The following is an 11,133-nucleotide window of genomic DNA, read 5'->3' as shown; positions in this document are numbered from 1 at the left end:
ATGAATGTGCTTTATGTATTTGCAGCACGATGGGTCTTCCCTGCAACCGTAGTGGGTGTGGAGTGTGAATCAAGCTCCAACTTTGCTAAAATGAAAATGTAAATAAAACATTTTCTCTCTTGCACTTTATGTATGTTCTTTAGAAAGGCTCTTCGTTCGGCTCTACATTCCTTCACTTACACACAACCCCACACCTGTTCCACCTTCTAGCTTGCCAAATGAGAGTAGGGAGGATTGGGAACTTTCTGCTCACCTACCCGACAGGCAAACCTAAAAGCCACCCTGAAATCATGTGATGAGCGACCCCAGCCCTTAAATTCTGACTCGAGATACCCTAACACAAAATCGATTCCGGTTGAGTCTAAAATGAGAAACTCCAAAACCAGTGGCAATGCTTAACAAGTGCCTTTGACCTTGCTATTCAACCATGCCATCTGATGGACAGCAGTGGGGAAGTCATTTTACATTCTCAAAACCTAACCCCAACAACATATACAATGTGTCATCGCAGTGCTATTGAAAATCTTGGGATTATGAGTGAGTGAGCTCTCATAGAGCTCCTAAAATGATCCAGTTCAAGGGTGAACTGTGACCTGATCCTGAACTCAACTCAACAAACAGGTAACGGGGTCAGCATGGTCTACTTTGATGCCAGTTCGCTGTGTGTTATCATACTACCTGACCACAGAATGACATTTAGGCAAATCCAGTCTAGTTCAATGATTATTTAGGACACACTTCCCTTTCAGGAGTCCCAGTTTAGTGTTCCAAAATCCATGGCATTTCCCTTTTGGCTCTATTTAGTTGTTAATCAATTTTTTTTTCTCTTTCTAGTTTTGTGGTAGCTTGGTGGTTAAGGTAGTTGACTTGTAATCAGAAGATTGTGGTTTCAAGCACCACTGCTGCCAGGTTGCCACTGATGGGCCCCTGAGCAAGACCCTTAACCTTCAGTTGCTCAAGTTGTACTCAGTCATAATTGTAAGTTGCTTTGGATAGAAGCATCTGCAAATGTTATTTGTGGTTTTTCTACAACAATTACTATACCTATAGCTTCATTTTAGTTGGTTCCATATACTCAAGCCCTGTTTATTTACTATATATGTTTATTAACATTTAATTTACCATATAATGCAGGATTCACTTTCATTTTTATAATCCCTGCATACGTGATTAGGACTCTGACTAACCATAACCTGAGTGAGACTGAATTAATATAAAGCTTTTTTTAAAGTAATTACACTTCAATTATAATTAACATATTTCCCTACATTTAGCATGGTGCCCTGGTTAAAGGTATTTTGACAAATTTAAAACATACATTGCTACTATTTCAATCCACTAACAAAAAACTTGATCATCTTAGGGAGGACAAGATGCAACAATTTCTATCAAATGTTTCCAGATGATGAGAGTGTTTACAGTGAAATGCATCATACCTTGTGCAGTAGAAATATTAGACTTTATTTGAAGATTATGGCAAAACAGAGGCAGACTTCCCATGTTGTTCATATGTGTCACACTACTGTCAGATGAAACATTTGTAATAATGTATATACGAATTATACTGAGGGATGACTATGAACTTGACTTGGCATGAAAAACTAAAAGCACTGTTAATATTTACTGTAAATTATTAAGGTTCATTCACATATAAGAAATCATACATTTATTATAAAACTGAATGTTACTCAGCAATATGAATGATGAGGGTTTAATTTTAGGTGCCAAGTGTTGGGGCAGATAAGTGAGTTACATGTGAATGTGTTGGTCACGTGTGATGAACTTTGAAATCCAGGTTGCACCAGTGCCTGTGAATTTTTAAATAGTATTTTGCCAATATTATTCCAACCTTGAATGTAAATACTTCCCTTACATGTTAAAAGTGAATGGATTATGCCAAGTAGTTTACTGCGCTGAGCTTATGGGGAGAGGGGTCAACGTGAAGCCCACAGCTGGCATGAGGTCCAACTGTTCCTCAGACACGCCAGGTGGAGGAGTGAAACGAAAGTGCTGCAGAAGAGTGGCGAAGAAGAGGAACAGCTCCATCCTGGCCAGACTCTCTCCCAGACACACCCTACGCCCTTAACAGACACACAGACAGACATTTAAAGTACAACATGAAATCTGGAGCACCAGATCAATGACAGAAAATGATTTCAGTGCACCTCCACAGAAGGGCATGAAGGCATCTCTCTTAATGAAGTGTCCCTACTCATCGAGGAAGTGTCCTGGATTAAAAGTGTAAGGGCTCTCCCACTCATTCTCATCCTTCAACACGGATGTCAAAAGAGCAAATACACAGGTTCCCTGCAAAGAATCACAGTTTTAGCTTAAGCAGGAAGCTAGTGACAGCTTTCTCTGGTATGACAACAGTGCAAAATTTAAATTTACGCAGCCATTTTGTCATGTCTTTGTTATATTTATAAACCAGCCAGTTTCAGCTCTCAGTCTCCTACGTACATTTAATAATTTTATCCTATGCATGCTTTTGTTGTATTGCTTTTAGACTCTTCTCAGTTAATCTAACAGCCTGACCTTCTTGATGAAGAAGCCTTGGAAGTTAATATCACAGGTAGTGGTGTGAGGGAGACTCATGGGTACTATGTCTGCCAGTCTCTGTGTCTCATGGATGACTGCATCTGTGTAAGGCAGGTTCTTGTGGTCATCCAGCACTGGCTGGCGGCCTCCAACCACCCTGTCAATCTCCTGTTGTACCTGATCTGGAGCACAACAGAAGATATTGTCTCGTGTTTTTAAGAAGACAAAAGCAATCAACTCTTTCAATATTACAATATAAACAAATACAAGAAGCAACCATGGTAAACCCTCAAACACCATCAAGCACCTCTTTGTCTTCCTCATTGGAGAAATGTCTTGGACACTGGATATTCACATTGCAGTTGGAATTCTTACCTTGTATGTGGGGGTACTTGGCCATTAAGCAGAATGCCCCAGTGGAGCGTTGTGCTGGTTGTCTCAGTACCAGCAGCAAACAGGTTGGAAACAGTTTGAAGGAGATTCTGTGCATGGAACAATGAGTTCTTTTTTCCAGCCTCCTAACCAATAATCAGAAGGGATCAATTAGTCAGCCAACATAAGAGACCACTTTCTTCCATCAGAGTACAACTGAGTAATACCAGGGATCATATAGAGAGATGTTTGAAAACCATCAAACCACTGGCTTTTTCCATACCAAGCCTAATCAGCTGGCCTAACAGTGAACCAATTCAACAAGCATGAAAAGGTTTTCTTAAGAAGTCCCATTTTATTTATATTTTTAAGGAACCAGTTTTGCTGTGCTAAAACCTATAAAGAAGCTTAAAATCATAAGGTTCCATTTATGCTTGCCAACTTAAGCCATTGTTTCATCCATGTTCATTTGTATGGTGGCCAGGAAGACCCAACATGCTGCAACTACATTAAACACATTCATCAAAACACATGTGCTACATTTCAGAAATGCAATGCAAATTCATGAATGTTATACAAATTCCAAAAACATTTTATTCAAAATGACAACATATGCTACATTTCAGAAATGCAGTGCAAATTCAAAAAACACATGCAACTTCAGAAATGCTACAAATCCAGTCACAACACAATGAAAGTGTTGTTTCAGGGGGACACAAAAAGGGGTTATTCAACCAAACAGCCAGTGAAAAGTAATTTATATTTGTGATTTCCAAAGTTTTGTCACTGGTGGTACAGAATGAACAATTGGCCTATTTGTGCTTTGCATTCTTGCACATGTTTGGTTGTAAAGAATGCAGCCTTAAAGAACACTGATAAAACAAAATCCCAACTAACAGAAATATAAACCTGATCCTGCCAGTTAATAACTAGCTAGATGCATTCAGAGTGTGTTACTATTTTAAACTCCAGTTCAGCCTAAAGAGATTCTGTCGAATACAACTAGGTTTCTGTCCATATACCTACTTTTAGAGCGTTATTGATTTCAAACCATATTTTGTATGTATGTAAAAACAACACACTTGAGATTAACTAGTAAGAATAAGACAATTGACAAGATGGTCACTGTAGCAGACCAGTTAAACTATCAAACCTGAACAAAAACATAGTGTATCCTGTAAATTAGTAACACACTCTGAAGGTAGCTAGCTAGCTAGCTAACTAACTACGTATTAAGCCAGAAACATAGTCGCGTTAAATGGGATTTTTTTTTTCATCAGCGTTCTTTAAAGCTGCATTACAACCTAGCAGAATTAAATATGCAAAACTGCTGAGCATGAATAGATCAGTTGTTCATTCTGTATCAACATAATCCATAACAAACGATATAACCATGGTAATCACAAATATAAATATTTTTCATTAGCTACTCGGTCACCACTGGTCTCATAGGAGTCCATTCCCTCTCCGTGTCCTCAGAAACATGTCCGTCGTGTTGTAGCTGTTATTTGCAGGGTTTCTGAAGTTGCATGCGTTTTTTGAATTTGCATCACGTTTCATTTGCAGCACAGTGGGTCTTCACATTCATCGTACATTTGTGTTATTTTTAATTTTATTTTCTGCAATCTGAACAGTGTTACATTTAACTTTCCACTGAATTAAGAGAGTCAATCAAGGACACTCTGCCAATTGTAAACGCAATGTGTATAAATACTGCTATTATCAATGTTTAAACACCAGTTAAAGAGGTGTATACCAAGCTTGAAACAGGTGTTTGACAGTTCATGACTGAACTTGCTTTGGAGCAAGGGAAAGACATTCCTGTCTCCCATGAATATTGCCCCTATCTGTATTGTGAATTGTGTGATTTTTGTGTGCTTGTTTTTGTCCCACACAGAGCATCACGCACACATGGACAATGTTCCAGGCTGCTGGAACTGTCCAAATGCCCCATAATAAGAAGTGATAACGGCCTTTTGAAAGCCAACTTTGATGTTGTCATTCTTGTGACATAGCGAACAGGGAATTCCTTTACACAGTGTGACAATCAGGCTTCCCACACTCATAGAGCTCCTTGTGCAAGTATAGTCAATTAAGCAAAACATGTTAATTTTGTTAGTCTTTCCACTACTGCTTCCACTTACTGTAGTACTAGCAATTAAACTTCACATCTAGTAGTTCTCTAGGTAATGCTGTCAGTTATTAGGGATCCCTGTATGACCTTTATTCTCATTTATCCTGTCTGTTTTTAAAAATGATATTACCTATATGAATCAATACATTAATTCCTTTAGAATTGGTGATTAGTTGCTAAACATCCTATCGATTGTTGATCAAACTCAAAATCTCCCACTGAGATGCAAACGAGAGTTTTCTGTTTCACCATTTGGCAGCCAGATAGTGCTACTGAAGCACTTTGAATTGCCACAGTATATGAAAAGTGCTATATAAATTAACTTAAGTTGCCTATTGATTAAAGGTCAGATTGAGTCGTCTTCTAGTTAGTCCTGTAGATTACTTTTGTTTTCTAAACAAATATTCTCATTTGTTTTATCTGGTTTCTCTCTTTATTCCCTCTATTCTTCAATGTATTATACACTATGCGATTGCTGATTAGTTCAACGTTCCATTAGCTGTCAAGTTTGTGGCTTCACTGGTGGCATTTCTAACCTGTGGTGGATGATCACGAGTTAGACAACTTGCGACTTCCAGTTGAGACTGATTAAAATATTTCCATATGCGATGGTGCCCCATTAATTTACTATAACTATAACAAATTTGATGAGTGCAGAATTATAAATTAGGAGTTCATACCACTACAGAGGTCATATGGATACTCCAAAATATGAGTGGTTGTATATGCACTATGTACAAGATAAAACTTGACACATTAAGCATTTCTGTATACAGCACAAGAAGGACATACCACGTTTTGTTTGCATGCTAGAAAACAGTCAATAAAGCCTCTGCACTCCTGAGGGTTCAGGGTCTCCTGGAGGCTGTGCACAAGCTGCATTATATCCTTCAGAGTTTTTTCACAGTTTGCCATGATAATTTTCCAGTCCTTTAGCCAGAGCCGAAGCCAGGGGAACATATTGTAAAGCTACAAACACACAGATTAACATTTTGTTATGTGCCTCCTACATTTATCCATACATCATCCTATCTTTGTGTCTCTTGCTTATTCAAAAACATAGCAGGGTACCTGTATAGAAGCTGAACCAGTGATCCTGATATTCTCATTGCTTCGGTTTACCATGTTTTGGAACCGAGGATCACTGTATTCAAACCTGCTTCCATATACAATGGCTGAGGTGATATTTGAGGCATTTATACAATAACCAATAACAGGATGTTAAATGTTCCCATATATTACATTTTGGATAAATGGATAATTACATTATGGATAATTTGGATAATTACATTTTTGGCTCAACTACAAAAAATAGTTACTTCTGGTAAGAGTAAAATAGAAAATATATACTTATGTCTCTTACCCTTAAAGTTCTCCACCACTTCCCTCAAATTCCACATCTCTTCTATGATTCTCTCTTCACTCCCTCTCTTGCCCTGCCCAAAGTCCTGCAGGGTGCTAAGGGCAAAGCGCCTCATCTCTTTCCAGTTCTCACCATTAGAAAACAGAATTCCTTGATCATAAACAGAAATCATTAAACCTTTGTTGTTAAACAGCTAAATGTCAGCGAAATGCCATAAATGTAAATGTAAACACAAAATGCAGAATGGTTTTTCATCTTAACTGTGAGACAACTGCATGTTTTTACAATATTTATATAAAACAGGTATTCATGATGAAACACACATTGGGAAACTGCTTATGATCTATTCCAGTGCAAAACCAAATTATAACCATGATTAATAAGGAAAATAACATAAAATAATAATTGTCTTCAGAAAATGGCCTTTTATGAAGAACATTGCTGGCCTGGCTTCCCTCTGGCTGTTTCACAACGGTTTCCCCTTTTCTCCTAATTCTTCTCTTACACTTTAGTCATGCTCTTTCACCATGAATCTTGTTTTATTAATGTTTCCCTTGTTGGTGTCACTCTGGGTGACTTCTCCTTCAGGATATAAACACCTCCCCTGCCCTTCTTTTGGAAAATCTGATCACACCTCCATCCTTATCCTGCCTGCATACAGACAAAACTCAAACAGGAAAAAAGGTTTTCTGATCAGTCTATCAATGGAGTGCAGAGGCCACCTTCACACTTCAGGACTGCTTTGAAACCACAGACTGGTGGATATTTTGTGACACAGCTGGCACTAACATCAATGAATTCTCAGACATATGTGGAATAGACTTTGCATGATCACTGACTACAAAGGAAGTTGGTACTGTGATAGGGGGGTTGACCTCCTCACTTGCAGAGAAGCTAAATGCTCATTATGCTCGGTTTGAGGAAAACATCCCCCTTGCTGCAAAACTCCCAGTAGATCAGGAGAGCTTTGTGTCTGAGGAGGTCAGATCCTTTAAGGCAGTTAACCCACGCAAGGTACCTGGTCCACAATTGGATACTGGACTACCTGATATGCAGACCCAAGGTGGGGAAAGTAGAAAACAGCTTCTCTTCAACACTGACTCTGAGCACAGGGGCTCCACAGGGTTGTGTGCTCAGCCCCCTCCTGTACTCCCCATTTACACATGACTGTGTAGCCAAACACACATCTAACATCATCTTCAAGTTTGCTGATAGCACAACCATCCTAGGCCTCATCACAAGGGGAGACAAGTCAACCTACAGAGACAAGGTTAGTGCTCTATCAAAGTGTTGCTACGACAACATCCTCCAGCTCAATGTCAGTAAAATGAAGGAGATGATTGTGGACTACAGGAAGCTGCATTTGGGTGGTCACTCTCGCCTATACATCAACGTATCCCAAGGGGAAAGAGTCGGTTGAGTTTTTCGGTATACACCTCACAGATGACCTCACCTGGTTCAACCACACCAACACACTGGTGAGATCAGCCCAACAGCACCTCTTCTTTCTGTGAAGGTTCAGGAGGTTTGGCCTGCCGCCTGACATTTTCACCACCTTTTATAGATCTAAAACAGAGAGCAAACCCACAGGTTGCATCACTGTCTGGTACTGCAGCTGCACTGCAAGTGACTGAAGGTCCTCCAGAGAGTAGTGAGGACTGCAGAATCCATCATAGGCCACAAACCTCCAGCCTTACAGGATAGCCATCAGTCCTGCTGCTTGAGGAAAATGAAAATGATGCAGCTAGACAGTAGCCACCCAGCACACAGCCTGCTCACTGTGTGTCACAGGCATCGCAGTTCCCACGGCGACATATTTACGTGCTTGGTTTGGTTTCTGTCCCTGGTATACTTGGCTCGGTTTTGTCAAGCTCTTGTTTTGGTTTCGTTCTGTTCCACCCCCGAGCCTGTATCCCCAGCTGTAATTATGTTCACCCGTGTCTGGTAATGTTTATCTGGATCTTCATCAGTCTTGGTTATTTAAGCCCTGTTTTGCTTTCCAGTTTGTCGGTTATTTTGGTTTGCCAGTTGTGTTTAGATTTGGTGTTGCTGTTGCTGTCATTGTCTCTGTTACTTCCTAGTTAGTTTCCTGAAGTCTACCTCATTCTGTGCTGATGAACAGTTTCTACCCTCCTATAAGGCTCTTAAACAGGATGTGAAACAGTTAGTCCTTAGTATTAGTTCTTGGCAGCACACCACTACTTGAACATTTCCACATAGTCACTATTAACATACAGGGTGTAGTTTATCTACAGATTACCCTGGGCTAATATATTCAATAGCAGGAGGCTCCTTATTAGGACTCTTCTGAAGTCTAGTCACCATCTATTCTGAAAAAAATCAAAACAAAAAAGTAAATAAATAATGAATGAAAAACAAATAATTTACCTAATTAAAATTTAAATAGTACCATGATCAACTCACACACACATTCCATCATCTAAATTGGCTGAATAAGGTTTTCTGAATCCTTGGCTGAAGTCATAGAATATGGGACTGATGTCTCTTGTCTCCAAATTCTTCTGCATGATTCACCAGTGCTTGTTTGACAGTTTGATATCCTGTCAGGACAACTACTTTCTTTGGACCAAAATACACAGTGAATATGGATCCATATTGTTTTGACATCTGCAAACACAAATTGGATGGATAAAAAGTTTTCTGTTAATACAATGTACTCTATACAATGGGTTGATGGATTTTTTTGAATTTTAAGTAAAGACACTGCCATATTTATTTATTTAGTTAGGGTTTCAGAAGTAATAATCACATTGTTGAACTTGTGACTTTATGAGTCAAGACTGATTTAACATAGTCCTTAAATAATAATTAATTCATTAATTTTCCCTGCTAATCAGAGTGGTGCGGTAACGTGCGGTGGCCCGAGTGCCGTAGGGGGAGCGGCAGGACGCACAGACTCCTCCGACTGGGACGAACATTTATTCACATTTAACATGAAACACTAACGGCACTCACAAGAATCACTCACGACTGATACAAACAAGAAACGATTAACATTAAACACATACGGTGAACACTAATACAGTGAACATTGACTATGTTACAGCACACGTTACAGAATAACCAACCGCTACAGCACGCACTCTCCCTCGACAAAAAAAGTAATTCCTAGCGGGGGGTGCATGAACATCCTCTGCACCTCTGCCTGGATCCCAGGATATTGGGGAGAGGACCGTTGTCTGCGTCTTCTCCGGAGGTAGAGGGGAACAGCCCCAGGAATTTCTTGGGGGGGGCCTCAGGCGGTTGAGCCCGGGCCAGGGAGGACCGAGGGGCACCACAACCACCAGAAAGAGGGCGGTTGCGTGGAGCCAGCGGGATCTCCCAAGACCCTTCTCCTCAGCTGACTCGCCAGCGAAACTGGAAAGGTCTGCCCAAAGCCTCAGAGGCAACCCGCCTCTGGGACGCTCTTAGAGCGGCGGGAAAGAGGAGGACCGTTTAGGGATGTCTGGAACCGGGGCGGACGTGCACCCCCGCGTGTCCGCTGAGGCCTCGGACACGTCAAGGAGCCTGCGGGGACGGCGGGCGCCACGTCACAGCGCCTTGTGTTTGTGTGTTGGTGCTATTGTGTGTTTCTGTTTGCGCCTTTTGTGTTTACAGGCGCAACGTGTGGTGGAGTGTACCGGACTGCCCCGAGAGAGGCAGGGAAGCTGCCTTTCTCTCTCTCCCCGCGAGGTCTCTCTTGCTGGCGGCACCTGGCCCGCCTGGGCGCCGGGCACTGCCATGCTGTGTTTGTGTGTACGTGTACACGGTACCTGGAGGTTCACGTTCATTGGACGGATGCGTCGGGATCCGCGCCCCTTGGGAGGGGGTTCTGTCACGGAACGCTCGCCTCCCGCGATTCACGTGGTTCGACCCGCCATGTGCAGTGGGAGGACTGTCTTGTCTGTAACCACACCTGCACCTCGTATATACACCTGCACCTTAATGTATATAAACGCGTGTTAAAGTGTGCAGGATGTTGGTTATTGTTGGCGTAATGTCTGAATGTAATGTGTTTGTTAGATGTATTCTTGTGTATCGTGTTTGTTTAACTTTAACCATTTCATGTTCCTTGTTTGTGATAAGCGTGCCATTGTGTCGTTTGTTAATAAATGTTCGTCCCAGTCGGTAGAGTCTGTGCATCCTGCCCCTCGCCCTACGGCACTCGGGCCGCCGCACCTTACAGGTGCCCCAAGTAATCTTATCATTTTTGATTGCCAATTTATTGAGGTGATCATAACACTATATTTGTGACAATAGCTGTTGTAAAAAATGCTATATACCAACTAGCTAGCTATCTTCTCCGTAAACTAGCTACTGTTAGCTCACACCTACGTTCCATGCAAACATTATTGTAAAAAGTAGAAAAATGAACATTATGAAAACTATTCCAGTGTTTAATTAATATCACTTCCACTTTGTAAATATTTCTACCATGTGAGTCACGTATCTGTGACTATCATGAACAATTGCATCATTTCCTAGATGAGGCAGATGTAAAAGGAGACATTTACAGCGAGGCCTTACTTAGCCATTGTTGTAAAACAATTATTTTGTAGCCTTCTTGTCATTTTACTACCTTAACCCTTTCCTTTTATAAGCTGTTTTTTAATCAGTAACAATTTATGAAACATTAGCTAACCTACTAATATGCAAAAAATAGGCTTGTCTTCATAGCCAGAGTACACATATTATACTGTTACTGTTCCATATTACACAGGGTACT

At 40.8% G+C, this 11,133-nt stretch overlaps 1 pseudogene; it reads right to left on the bottom strand.

The window, feature by feature from the left end:
• Positions 1-1,891: 1,891 nt before the first annotated feature.
• Positions 1,892-10,198, bottom strand: LOC145655512 (cytochrome P450 2K1-like; annotated as a pseudogene).
• Between the last annotated feature and the right edge of the window lie 935 nt (positions 10,199-11,133).

The sequence above is a fragment of the Electrophorus electricus genome, unplaced genomic scaffold (assembly GCF_041902795.1).
Source record: "Electrophorus electricus isolate QZ-2024a unplaced genomic scaffold, ASM4190279v1 Scaffold27, whole genome shotgun sequence".
In the NCBI taxonomy this organism is placed as follows: domain Eukaryota; kingdom Metazoa; phylum Chordata; class Actinopteri; order Gymnotiformes; family Gymnotidae; genus Electrophorus; species Electrophorus electricus.
The sequence above is the reverse complement of the archived record's forward strand: the minus strand, read 5'-3'. Positions and strand labels throughout refer to the sequence as shown.